The sequence below is a fragment of the Cyanistes caeruleus genome, chromosome 14, assembly GCF_971803275.1.
Source record: "Cyanistes caeruleus chromosome 14, bCyaCae1.hap1.1, whole genome shotgun sequence".
In the NCBI taxonomy this organism is placed as follows: Eukaryota; Metazoa; Chordata; class Aves; order Passeriformes; family Paridae; genus Cyanistes; species Cyanistes caeruleus.
This window is the reverse complement of record NC_141714.1, coordinates 18,463,717-18,478,194: the sequence shown is the minus strand read 5'-3', so window position 1 is coordinate 18,478,194 and position 14,478 is coordinate 18,463,717. Positions and strand designations below refer to the sequence as shown.

At 40.2% G+C, this 14,478-nt stretch overlaps 1 long non-coding RNA gene across 1 annotated transcript; it reads right to left on the bottom strand.

Annotated features, from left to right (window-relative positions):
- Positions 1-9,177: 9,177 nt before the first annotated feature.
- LOC111928549 (uncharacterized) lies at positions 9,178-13,587 on the bottom strand. Its single transcript, XR_002864176.2, has 2 exons — positions 9,891-13,587; positions 9,178-9,790 (listed from the first exon to the last, which is right to left on the bottom strand). It is a non-coding gene; the product is annotated as an uncharacterized LOC111928549 (long non-coding RNA).
- Positions 13,588-14,478: the final 891 nt, after the last annotated feature.

The following is a 14,478-nucleotide window of genomic DNA, read 5'->3' as shown; positions in this document are numbered from 1 at the left end:
AACCTCTCCAGGTACAGTAGAACTGCAGTGCCATGAAACCAAGTGTTTCTGCTTGAAGTATGTTCTGAAATGTTAAATATATGTGTTATATATAAATGTTATCTATAACACATAGGCTGTTGTGAACTCTGCAGCTCTCATTAAGCAAGAAGCAGAAAGTTAATCAGAGATGGAATATATTTATTTATTGTTATGTTTTCAGCCCCTTGGGTTTGGGTTTTTTTTTTCCATCTACTGCAACTGTGCAGGCTTTGTGCATTGCTAACATAAATGTGTCCTTTGAGAGATGTGTCCCAGTGCCTCTGCTCTCCATTCCTCTGTGTCTGAGCTGGTTTGGCACAAATCCTGGCAATCCCAGTGCTCCTGGAAGCTGCTCCCCTCCAGAGGGGCTGTGCTGTGTGGGACACTTGGGAAGAGCTCCACAACCCAACGTCCAAAGCTGGGATCCTGAATGGGATCCTGAGTTTTTGGTATTTGCAGGTTAATGTCATGAGTTTGCCTCTCTCTCTGGTTGGATTGCTTCTGATAAGAAGGCTGTTGGCATAATTTTACTGGTTTGTTTGAATTTTCATGGATTTGATTTTGCTTCAAGGCAGACTCTTTACAAAGTCATTTAATTTGGAATTTTCCTGGTTTAGATTATGGGCTGGGAGTTAGGCAAGGTGTCTTTATACTAAACTTCTTGCCATGGTTCAAAAACTTTGTTTCTCATTTAATTCCTTGACTTTATAATTTTCTTCCCTTTCCAAACGATTCATCTATGGCAGATCCTTATTTTTCTTTATCACAGCTGTGAATTCAACTTCTCCACTGCTGTGTCTTTGTACTTTAAAACTGCCAGTGGTGTCCCCACGGGTCTGGGAAGGTGGCCTGTGCAAAGACAACACCTTGGGTACTGTTTAAGAAACACTATTGTGTGCTGGACATAAAGACCAATTATTTGTCAAAAAATACTTAGAAAAGAGATGGACTGGGGAAATGGAGAACACGGAGAGAGAGATGTTAAAAATGAAATGAATGTTGTTTTGGTTTTTGAATGCCAAATCTTTGAAAATGCAGGAAGCAGGATGAGATCCAGAATGGTGGTTCTGCACAGCAGTTCAGTCTGATTCCTCTGCCAGGGTTCTGGCTGACATTTAAATCAAATCATTTACAGAATCAGAGCAGGTCACCATTCAGGAAATGCCAATAGGAGCATACGACACTCAGGAGAATTGAGCAGGCCAAAGGGTTACCTGCAGTAATGTTTATTCAAGTAGATATTCTGTGTAATAAAGCTCTCTGAAGCTTCTCTTTTTGTTTGTGTAATTGACCTAATCCAGTGTTGCTGGTACTTCACTTGTGCTCTCCTTTGAAGAGCTGTTAATGGTTGTGCTTTTTAATACAAGCCTAAAATGCCAGAGAGACTCTGAGTTTCATCTTGTGTCTGAAATAGTATATGGATTTTTCCCAGTAAATCCTATTTCTACTGAGGCCAGTGGAACTTTTCAGTGGGCTTAATGGAATTACATTTTCACCCTTAATCTGTGCAGGTGACAAACAGACCATAGCTTAAACATCACAGGACACCCTTCCAAAGTCATCAGACTGCCTCTGAAACATCATAACCACAATTTCATACTGTCCATTGTATATTGCCCTTCTAGGAACTTGGATTCAAACTCACAAAAACTCAGCAGCAAAAGAAATTATCACTGCCTGTAATGAACATTTGTAATCTGACTCCTTTTCTGCACTGAACTCAGAGAAGTCCCCAGGTCCAGTTCCACTGCACGTGTCACAGATCCAAGACTTGTTTTTTCCCTTTTCTAAGATCCACAAATCAGTATTCTAGAAGGAGAAAAATATTTCAGAAATATTTTCTGGTTAATAATATTTTATTTATCTTCAAGAACATTTCCCTCAAGCTGCTGGCAGTGCTTCTGGGGATGCAGCCCAGGATGGGGTTTGCTTTCTGGGCTATCCAGAGCAGTTAATGTAGCACAGAAATTTCTTAGATAGCATCCCCAGTCTTTTCCAATTCCAGCATCCAGGTGATATTTCCTGGTTTTCCCACCAGCACAATCCAGCCACGCTGGCTGTTGTTGCTGCACAGAGCATTTTGCATGAAATACAACGTATGAACCTCTTCAATAACAATATTTCACCAGGATGAATAAATGCCAAGGGCTGCTTTTAATTGCAGTCAGTGGGATGCCTGGGGTGATAGGTTGCTTTTCTTCCTTTCTGATGATGTCCATGACTGCAGTAACTTTATATTTTAATGGCAGTGCTTAGTGCTTTTCTTTTAGTCAGTAAATACACTGAACAAATTGCACAGAGCAACAAGGGATAGATTGGTTAAAACGTGGAAACACCTCCAGAAACGGCTCAGAATGAAATGGCAAAATATTTCTTACTGTGCCTGAGCCACTTCAGTGCATTGTTTGTGTGAGAAGATGCATTGCTATTGATAATCTTTTTTTTTTTTTGCTTATTTGAGCGTTTTAAATTGAAAAGTGGGCAATAACGTTCAAACCATTTTGTAAAACCAAAACTCCTGGCTGGATGTGCTCAGTAGGAAAATCTGTTCTGCTTTGCAAGGCCCTTTGTGCTGCCTCTGTGATCAAGCAGTGAAACACAGCAAGGCTAAGGCAGGGGGAGCAATCCTAACCCATAAATAATTGTCTTTGTTATTACAAGGATGGCCACTGGATCAACAGTTGTGCAATAATCTCCTCATTTGGCAATAAACAGCCTCATTTATCATTAACTTAACAGTTTAAAAATTATGCTGACTAAATGGAAATATGCAAATTGATGTTGTAGCTAAATAAAGAAAGTTTGGCAAAAATCAGTTTGATGCTGGGTATTCATGTGATTTCTACAACTGTCACATGAATTATCACTCTGATATGCAGTAATATAACCATATAAATGATTTCTCTGAGATTTATAGCAAACCTAATCTGTGTTCCTCTTGTAATTCATGGAGAGGAACAATCACATTTGCTCTGCCTGAGAAGAGGGAAAATTTGCATCTGCATTGACTGCCTTTTAGAGTTTATTACTCCCTTTCGTGTGTTCTTTGTGCCTGTAATACTGAGCTGCAGGAGGATAAAATTCAGCAAAAAAAAAAAAAATTGAAATAGCTGTGCTATGTGTTTTCTTTGGAGGGAGTTTCTAGATGAAAGAACATTAGGAGAGGACACACAAGCTTGGAATTTAATGACTATACTTAACTATATTGGAAATAAGTATAGATTCCAACCCCAAATCTGTGTAATGCCTATAGTTCCTACATGGCACATTATATAAAGACATAAAAGGCAGTCTGTACTCTTCTTTTATTTTAGAAGCAAATTGTACCATATAAATTGCATAACAAGCTGCCTAGATGAATGTTCCAGGCTCTCTTTAAGCCTGTAAATAAATGGTGTGTTCCTAGAAGATATGCAAAGTGCTGCTGTCACTTTGTCTTACGTAACGTCCTGAGCCGTGCAAGGAAATTTGTTCCTCCCAGAACTCTTGAATACCTGAAACAGAGTCAGGGCCTGAAATCTGGCCTGGCTCTATGAATTTATTTCAAATGCTATCACCTGTAGTCCTCTCATGCTTGAGGTAGAGCTTATGTCTGAATTTAAATCAAGCTGTGCTTAATGCATATTCAGATTCTATTTATTTGGCTTCCTCTTCACTTGGTGAAGTTCTTGCAAGACCTTGAAGAATTTCTGTCACCTTGCAGGGAGACAATAATGTACCTTTCTGTCACTTTTAGAAACAGATAAATTGTTAATAAAGTGTTGGATAATTTTAAATTAACGAAGGAGCAATTTTAGTTTTATTTGTAGAGAACTCCAAGTTTGCTATGCCATTAAAAAAGTTTGGTCTGAAATGTGTAACTTCACAGGATCCTGTAATGATGCTGTTATTTTAATTTTTTTTTTACTCCTTTTTGAAAAGAAAATTGCCATATTTTATGTGGGCTTTTATTTTCTTTATTGTAACTATACTTACTATACATTGAAATGTAAGAGAAGGAGATTTTTAATTCTTTATTTTATTTGAAGTGGTAGAAAAAAGAATAAATTCTTACACTTAAAATTGAGATGTGGCCTGATCACCTTTATGGGAGACAAGACCAGGAGCCATCTGTCAGGGCAGATTTTTTCTTTAAGAAGCCATACATGAGTTATGGAGAAATAATACCCAAATAGATATTTTATTGATCACTGTGATGCCCAGCCTGTCTCTGGGTGACTGCTGAAATTCCACACTTTCAGATTCTCCTGTAGATAGCGCCAACTTGAAGATTTAGCTGGTGGGTTTTAGTTTAGAACAGGTATGACACTGTTTTATCCTTCGCTGGACGCTTATGTACTGATCATAACATAAAACATATCACAGTTTTATGGCATAGCTGACTGCTCTGTAGCTGCTGGGATACTCCCACAAACCCCAAGCAACACAAAGAACAGTTGTTATCCAATAACATCCTTCAGAATCCTCCTGCAAATTGTTCCCACAGCAGAAATTCAACAGCTGAAGTTCTCACCAAGGCCGCAAAGACCAAGGTCTCTGCAGTGGATATTTGGGTTCATCATTACTGAGTTGCTTTCATTATTCATTAATGCCAGCCTGGTGCCATTTCCAGAAATCCAGTTTCACACACACAGCTCTCAGATGGGACCTTCACCCTCTGCCTGCCCAGGTGGAGCTGCAGGGAACCAGAAGTGGCTCCAGTGCCAGAGCCTGAGTGGGGCTCTCAGTCACACACACACATTTACATCACACCAAGACACCTCAGACAACTTCCCAACACCATTCTGACTTCTGTTTCAGCTTTCCTTTTGGCTAATTTTTATTTTTAATTCTTTTTAATTTATTTACGCAAGGACAACTGAAAATAAATTGTTTTTTTTTTGTCAGAGTGTACAGTTGGAATGTGTCATTTTGCAGGGTGTAAATGCCTATAGCTGGAGAGGTACCAACTTCTCAGTAAGTCTCTTACAATGTATGTGAGCACTGAAATCGTGTGAGGTGGTTATAATTAGTCTTTGCTGAAATTTTTTGGTGGTATTTAAAGGGCAAATCCCTTTAAAGTGCTCAGAGAAAAGATTTGAAACATAAGGTACTGGAAACAAATTCCATCTAGAAAAGAATGAGGCAGCTGCAAGGAGCCATTTTTTCTCAAATCCCTCTAGACATATTTATGGAGTCTCACATTCAGCACCATCAAACCTCCAGCAGCCACAGGAGGAGAGGAAATAATTGATGATGTCCTGGTCACCTGCATGACCCCTTGTCACGCTGCCATTCCTCCTCATCCAGGTGAAGCATTTCAGAGTTGCCATCAAAACTGATTTTTTCCACAGAGGTCCGGCTTTTGTAGCCACTCTTGTCCCAAGGCCAGTTAATCTTTTTGAGATGATCCCTCCTGGAGTACATTAAAACTCACTGAGTGTGAGAGGAACCTGAACTATCTTTGTGTTGCCTGGTCCTGACAGGTTTTCTCTGCAGGTGTCCCAATTTCTAGGGTGATCTATCCCTGATATCCCTGATGCCTCCCTGTGCAGAATGTGAGCTGAGACACACAAATCCTTTCTGCCTCCACAAGAGGCCATGTCTTGCTGTCCTTTTTGGAAGGATGCTGAAACCACTGCAAAAAGGAGCCAGCTGCCTGTTTTATCTGACCTTAATGCTACAAGGACACCTGCTTTGTTCCAGTCTTTTAGGAAGATGAAATAGTCAAATACCTGGAAACACCAATATTTCTTTTTTTACTGTAGTTCCTTCTTCAGCTCATTGCATTCATAAGGTGAAATGGCTGCACTTGGTGAATGGGGAGCAGACACAGAAAGGGGAAGGTGAGATATCCAAAAAGAGCAGATTTTCTTGGCTTTCTTATTAAAAAAAACCCAAACAAACAGAACCACCCCCACCCCCCCCAAACCACCACAGCATAATTGTGATGCTAAATTATTAAGATCTTTTCATTACCTTAATTCGTTACATCCCAAAAATAAGGCAATGGGAACAGCAAAATCCAAACAGCTTAAAATGAAAATCAGAATGTTATTGCAAATCATGAGACTGTGAAGAGAAAAAAATTACTACAGAGGCAATAAACTCTGTTATTTTTTTGTGCTGTTAAGAGCTGCCTCTAATTTCTTGGGCTAACAAACAATCCTATCTAATTACAGAAACATTCTTCTTGATTAGGGTTGGCTGGTCCTTGCTTGCATCTTGCTGTATTTCAGGAGCAGAGGAGCTGGGAGTTCTCGATTGTGTGACAGCCTTGGACAACTGTTGCTGCCAATTTGCATTTCAAAACCCACAAATCTGGAATGCAGTTCAGCCACCTCTGTTTGTATCCTTGCAGGGCTTTAGATATCTTCCTGCACACCTGTGGGGAAAGCCTGGAGAGGCAAAGGGGATGAAGGAAAATTGTGGTGTTTCCCATGGAAATATAACCAAAAACATCTCCTTTTTAACTGAAAATCACTTGGAGAGGAAGTCTCAAAACAAGTGTTAGATTAGCATGGAAGGAATGAAGAGCTGTCTCTGTTGCATTAAAAACATTTTTTTCCTCACATAAAATAACTGGATTAACAATTGCACAGATCTAAACTGTACTGTTGTGTTAACTTAAACATGATATACCCCACATTAATGTGATAGTTAATTGAGGAAAAATAGGAACTGTATAAATAATAAGAGTCTTTTATAACTTATCTTGATTTTCTTTTCCTCATCTAGATGAGTTTTGCCATTAATTAAACCCTAAAGTCTAACAATTCAGTTATACACATTGCTTAAAAAAATGGTCCTGTTCATTCAATAAACATTTTTCTTCTTGCAAGGAATTTCAAACCTGATCTAAGTCTGGTCATGTTTAAAGAGTAAGGAATTTTCAAATGGTCAGTGCTGTTTTGCATAGAAAGGCAAGGGTTTTTCTAAAGCTAGCCCTGTTTAGGTGGGACCTGTTAGAAACTTCCCAGCTAGAAGCATTTTTTCTTTGGGAAAGAATCATTCTTGGATGAAATAAACCCTGATCTTGCTCAGGTTCCTTGTCTTGCCTGCCATGGCAAGAGCAATCACCTGATGGAAAAGCACAGCATTAATATCTGGATTATTTACCTCCATCTTCAGTTCAGCTCACAATTTCTGGTACAGGTTTAGGGAGGTAACTGTGCCAGTTCCAGATAAAATTGGGTATGTCTCCTCTCATTGGAAATATTGTGAAAACTGTGCTTTTGGGTTCTGAGTCAAGATGATGGATAACACTTTTTGTTCAAGTTAGAAACAGCTGATAAAAAAGAATGGGTAAAAGTCCCTCATAATGCTGAAATACTGCCTTTTGCAGCACACTGCTCTTCTGCTAGAGTCAGATTTTATATCTGTCAATAAGTTTTATTCAACCTAAGTACCTGTACCTACTCTTAGATTTGTATGAAGAGACACACACATGCAGTGGCTTTTTATAAATTGTATTTTTACTTACGCAGGTTATGTTTTTATATCTTTATTTTTTATGTTTTTATATGTTTTTGGGTCTAACATTTTGTGTGTGCCCCCATGAAACTACATCTTGTTATATGATTAATTTAAAGTCAGTTTTGTAGTCACTCTAAGCACTTCCTACTCCTATGGTAAAGGGAATACTGAGGGGAAGTTCTTTAATAAGTAACCATCAGTACTGGACTTTGCCAGAGTTTTCCCTCAAGAAACAGAACAAATCACTCAGCTGGGGTATCCCTGGACAGAATCCTGGAATCATTAAGGTTGGAAAAGACTTCCAAGGTAATGGAGTCCGACTGTAGCTGGAACATATTTAAACTTCCCAGATTTAGGCCAACTTCCAAACTTCATTCACAGTCACTGGGAAGGTGATTATATAAAAAAACCCACAGACACTCAGCCCCCTCAGAACCACAGAAATTCCCACAATAAGCACAATCCATCTTGTGTACTTAGGGAAGGCCAAATTCCTGGTGATGATCCAGGTTTTCCTCTGGATCAACCTTTCTTTCATTAACTCTCCATGAGAATCTCAGGAGCCTATATTTCTAAGTTTGATGTTTTCCAGGTACCATTAATGTCAAAAGCGCCTTTTCCATTTAATTTGATTTCTTCTTGATGATGTGATCTCTTCTGTAGTTTCCTGTTTGAGACAAGCAGCGAATATCAACTGCAGAGGGGGATTTGGAGGCTGTGCATGGAAAATTTTGGAATTATGGAGCCAGTCCAGCTTGCAGGGAAGTTTTCCTCTCTTCCTATCAATAAGAGGCAACTCTAAGAACTGATGAATGCGGGAAAAATATAAAATATAATAAGAAAATGGTGAGGAGAAGGAGTGTGATGAGTAAAATAGACCAAACTAGTAAAACAAATGTGGGTTTGGATATTTTAAGGTATTGATTTCCCAATAAGGAGTAAAGGATGAGAGACATTCTCCATTCCTGGGAGTGGGGCAGGATGGCTGTAGTTCAGGTAATGCTCCAGAAATGAAAAGCAGTTTCTCCCTGGAGAAGGGGCTGGCATGCAGAGAGATTTCCTAAAATACAGATTGAATAAGTGGGGTTTATGCCAAATTTGCTGGCTGTGCTGTCAGGGCATGTGGCAGGCAGGGCTGCTGGTCTGTGAGGGGGTCAGAAGGGAAGTTCTGCTGGGGGATGAAGAGCTCTGTGTAAAACTCTGTGTAAAAATCTGTGTAAAACTGAGCTGCAGCTCAACCCTGGGGGTGTGACTGGATTGTCAAACAGGCAAAGCACAGGAAAATCAGTCTGGAGCAGGGAAGGCAGCTAATAAGGACAGCTCCATTTAAAAATGGAAATCGTTGCAGACAAAGCAGAGAGGAGAATGGAATCCAAGGAGAGAGTCAGCTGGAAGCCCACGGGGAAATGTGGAAGAATAAGGAACAATGAAAAAGAGAATAAGGAAAAGGGGAAGAAAAATCACAGGAAGACAAAAAAGCTTAAGAAAAGAGAGACAAAGAGATACTGAAGACATCTTACAGACTGTGACAACACACCAGGACAGCCTGTGTCCTGAAAAGCAGCTGTCACCTACAGCTTAAAAGTGAGAAAAAGGGGTTTTCAATCTTCATATAATTATACATTAAAATACTGGTTATGAGAGAGTAGAGAACTTTTCCTGATTTGTTAGGTCAAAAATAATGCAATCTGAGTCAAATTCTTTCTCCCAGTTGGATTATATTTCCTGAAAGCAGATAGAAAATAAATTATTCCTAATATGAATAGACTCACTGCTGTACTAGATTAACTTAAAAGAATCCTCTTGATTCCACAGTGTGGGCATTGAGAAGGGCATTTTTTTTTTTTCTTGCACTTGGCTCAGAATGCAAAAAATCCTAAAATTTGGACACCTTGGTGAAAACCTATTGAAAAGCTTCAGGAGCCACCTTTCTTCTTATTATTTTTCTCCTTATTCTTATTCTTATTATTATTTTTCTCTCAAATCAACTCAATTAAAAAAAAAGAAAGAAGCACCTCTGAGTTAGTTCTTTTCTATACTTTGTAGTTGTCTGATTTTTTTTTCATGTTCTCAGAGTTTCCTCCTTGGAAAGGCTATGGGGAATTTGCTTTATTTGACATAATTATTTATGATTAACTCAGTCTGCAAAATATATGTAAAGAGCCATCAGCAGTCTGTCATTTTGCATCTGGAGCAAAACCCATCATAGTCCCCAAAGTATAAGAGTCCAAATTCATCCTGCTGCAGTTTCATTGGACTGAGGGTTGATGCATTAAACAGCTGCACAGAATCTTAGTCATTTGTTGTGATATTCCTGCAAAATATTCGGGATCTTCACTGGAGGCAGTGATACAGCACCAAAGATTTGGTGCCCAGGAAAGAAAAAGAATCAGCTGCTTGAACTTAAATCTCACTAAAATCCTTGGTTTTGGCTCCCTCCTCTTTCCAAATGGCCACTGAAACATTCCTCAGATGTTCATCACATGGAGTCAGGATCGTGATGTCCTGATTTCTTCTGGACTTTGCTAAGCTGCCAGCAGTGATATCACAGAACCTGAGCAGTGATATCACAAACCAGAGCAGTGATATCACAGAACCTGAGATGAATATCACAGAACCTGAGGTGGATATCACAGAACCTGAGCAGTGATATCACAAACCAGAGCAGTGATATCACAAACCAGAGCAGTGATATCACAGAACTTGAGATGGATATCACAGAACCTGAGGTGGATATCACAGAACCTGAGGTGGATATCACAAACCAAGCACTGATATCACAAACCCAAGCAGTGATATCACAGAACCTGAGTGTGATACCCTGTGAGGACACAAAGTACTGAGCGAGGGTCCCCAGAAATTATCTACACTGCAGCCACTTTCATGAGGTCAAAAGCCTTTATTGTGGAGTTTTGTTAACCTTTTTAAAAGCTTCTCTGAACAGGTCACCCTGATGGGTAGAAGGGACAACACCTCTCTCATCCCTCTGGTGGGATAAGAGAGAAAACACTCTCAGAACTTCTGTGTCTTGTTTTTGCGAAGAGATCTTTTATTTACACAAATAATCTTGGAGCAAGAATGGTTCCCAAGGCTCTCCATTGGGAATGGTCAGCGACTGAGAGCTTGAATATTGTCTCAGGTTCAGAGAATCATGTCCACAAGCCCTGAGCAGGTCAGTGAAGCCCAGGCCCTGCTGGGCAGGGAATGTTTGCAGCGCTGCAGGTTCCAGGGGAGATGTGTCACTGCTTGGGAGCCTGGGGAAATTATCCCCAGCATTTTGAGCAGGTCAGTGCCTGCCATTGGTGCATCAGGCACTTACAGCCCTCAGATTCTCTCGAGGTTCTTACTCTGCCCTTCTGAAGATCACAAGGCACACCAAGAGGCACATTGTGCCCGCAGTGAACAGACCATGGATTAACTCAGTGCTTTTGTATCCAGTCCTGAACAGGGGAAAATTGTGCTTGAGGTCACGGGGATTTGAGTCAGGTGGAATGCCAGTGTCTAGAGAAAGGGAAATATTTTGTTCCCTCAGTCATTTGAAAAAAAAGAAATCTAAAGAAAGTGCCTGCGGGCTAAAGCATAATCTTTTCTGTTCAGTTTCAAACGAGAGAAAAATGAGAAATAGCAGGTAACAAAGTGAAAGTTAGACTCTAAACAGTCCACCAAGTTCTTATTTTAATTATAGGTCTATGTTCTCATGAAAGCTCTAGCAAAATGAAACAACACAGAGATCTCAAAGCTGTACAGATGGGGTTTGTCATTATCTGTGCCATGTCTGGGTTGTGAGGTCCCTACTACAAAGAGACTTTTACAATGTTTTATTTAAAATCACGCATCACAGAATCTTAGAATGCTTTGGAAGGGACCTTAATGATCACTTACTTTCAACCCCCTTTCCTACTCAAGTTCTTGTCTTACTAATTTGAGTGTTCCAGCAATTGGTGATTGTGACAAGATTTTACACAGGAGAGGAGCTCAGGGAATAGCAGAAGATCTTAACTGGCTAAAAATGCCTCAACTTCTTCTTAGGTACCACTTGCTAAATACCATTTTATTTATTAAATGATTAGGCAGTGTAATACCTTCTTTCTAAAAAGCACAACATGTTTATTTTCTGTACTTTTATTTTTCTTTACTTTAGTCTTACATAAACTTACGGATTCACTCACAAGTGGAAGATGATGGCAGTATATATTAATCTGAGAGATCTCTTCAGCTGAACAGCAGCAACTGTTTGGCATGTCCTGTTATCAGTGTTAGATCTCTGAAAAGAGAAACAGAAATATTTTATCATCTTTGCAAAGACTCCAAACACTGAGGATTTATTTTTAGACTGTGCCAAACTACTATAAAAGCATACATTATTTCCAAATAATCTGTTTTTAATTTCTTTTTAATTTCCTTTTCAATGATTGTTCCTGGTCCCATTTCATTCCTGTCTTTCACTCTCCTCTAAGTTGCTATTTCCCTTGTTTTCAGTTTGCCCACACTTGCTTTTGCAGAATCTCTTCCTGAATATTTTCAGTCTAAATCTGGCTTGAACACTAGAAATGAAAATGTTCATTTTATCCCAGGACAGATATTTTTCTCTGTTGGATGCTTTCATTAGACTTACCACCCCCTGAAGCTTTAATACATTTCGACAATTATTTTAATTCCACTCTTAAAACAAAAAAAAAAAAAGAAAAAAAAAGAAAAAATAAGAAGAAACATTATTTCACCGTGATTGACAGTGGAAACTTTGCAGTTCATTTCATAACTGCAGCTAATTAGTCAGTCATTACAGCGTGCTTCAGTTAGATGGCAGAACTCAGCTCTGTTTTCCCAGTCACAAGAGCAGGACAACAATGCCTCATTTGCCATGGACTGCAAAATGAAAGCTTTCACTTGGGCATGATATATAAAAAAAAACTGGACCTTTCCAATCAGCTCCATGTTTTAATGCTGGATCACCTCTGGAACTGCTCTCAAGCTGTGCTTTGACCACAGCAGGGAAGCGTTTGATTAACTACCAACAAGAAAGAAGGCGCTGAACAATGAGACATCAAAGGCAGCAGCTTCCTGACAGCAGTTATTGAGCAGTGATTAATGAGTGACATAAATGAAGAATGTATCACCTCCAGTATATTTAAGAAGGCTAATAAGTATCATGAGGTGAAGTTCAAAAGAGTCATTAATTGGTAAAAATAAAGAGCAACAACTTTAAAATATGTTGAAAATTTCACATTTGGTCTGGTTTAAAGATCAACTGTATAGTGTGAGATAGCACTCACTCATATATGAGTATAATAATACTCATATTGCAACTTTCTTTTTTAATGGAAAGATCTTCTAAGATTAGATTAATTGGGAGGGGGGAAAAGATTTATGTTGATTTCAATAAGCATTGCAATTTGAAACTCTTTCATGCTTTAATAATAAACAGTCCTTATTTACTGCTCTTAGTTTTCATGGTAGCTAATTATGGCTGAATTTTCAATGGCAATACTGAGGAACATAAGGAAGAGCAGAAATATTACAAACATCAGTGATCTGAAATAAGGTGAGAGGTAACTGAGCATTATCAGCACTTCAGAAATGTTTTCGTGCCTTTGGTTTATGTCACTTAAAGCCAATGGCTCAAGTAACACATTTCATTGCAATCAGACACAATGTTCAGACCAGAGCTGGAACTCTGGTTTGTTTATGCTTCTCTCAAGCACTGCAAAATCCCACTCAGACTGCCTGAAGTGTGATGATGGCATCGTGGTGAGGTCAGAAGCTCAAAACTGGAGAGGAGAGGGCTCCAAGAGACCTCAGAGCATCCTCTGGAGCCTGCAGGGGCTCCAAGAGAGCTGGACAGAGACTTTGGACAAAGGTGTGGAGAGACAGAAGGGGCTGATAGCAGGCAGCTTAGATGGGATATTATTGGGAAGGAACCCACATTAAAAAGTCCAAAAAAGTCCTCCTGGGAGGGAGGTGAGGCCCTGGCACAGGTGCCCAGAGCAGCCCCTGGATCCCTGGAAGTGCCCAAGGCCAGGCTGGACAGAGCTTGGAACAGCTTGGGAAAGTGGAGGCTGTAGCTGCCCATGGCAGGGGATTGGAACAAGATAATCTTTAAACAAAGATTATCTTGTTCCAAGCCAGGCCAGCCTCTGACTCTGTGCTCTGCCATAAATAAAAATGTGTTCTCCACGTGGCTTCCTCCTCTGATTGCAAACTGTACCTCCTCCATCCAGCCAGAGAGAGAGACAGAGTCAGAGAGCCCCACACACCAGCCTGCTCCTGGTGGAATTCACTGCTCTGACCTGGGTACACAAGTTTCCTTTTCCAGGGAGGAAGAGCTGGGATCAAAGGCCGTGGAACCTACCCAAGGAATAACAAGAGGCACAGAGGTTCCACTCAGCCCTAACCTATGGATGCTAGCTTTGGAGCAGGCTGCAGAGAGCTGCAGAAACTGCAGGCCCATGGCCTATCAGTCCTGCCTGAGAAGCTGGCCTGTGAAATTCATGGGAGGATTTCAAAACAATCCTCAGAGACAGAAAACAACGGCCAGGTGCTGTTTGTCTGTCCTCTTGTTTTCCTTGCAGGATAGAGTCAGGGGGGTGCTGAGCCCCACTGACCAATGATGGTGATATAGCACTTTACTAACCAATAAGAGTTTCCTTTCTGTACTTTCCACATATCTGTCTATAAGACAAGCCTAGAGCAATAAACTAGAGAGATTCTCCTGTTGTGACTCCCTTGAGAGTCCGTGTCGTTCTTTATCGCCGTTCCCAATCAGAAGGACACTAACCAGCCCCTTGGAGCTGAACAAGTGCCCCAGCCAGAGCTGGAGTGAGGCATGGGCAGCACCATTCCCACCAAAGGAGGCCATGGAAGCTTCTGCTCCCCTTTGCAGCAGCACAGAAATGAGGGCAGTCACTGGGATTAGATCAGATCCAGCTCCCCCCTCTGCCTACAGGGATTGTTAAACCTCTCAGAAGAGTCCTAATTAGTGTGCTATGGAGTATTCTATGGAAG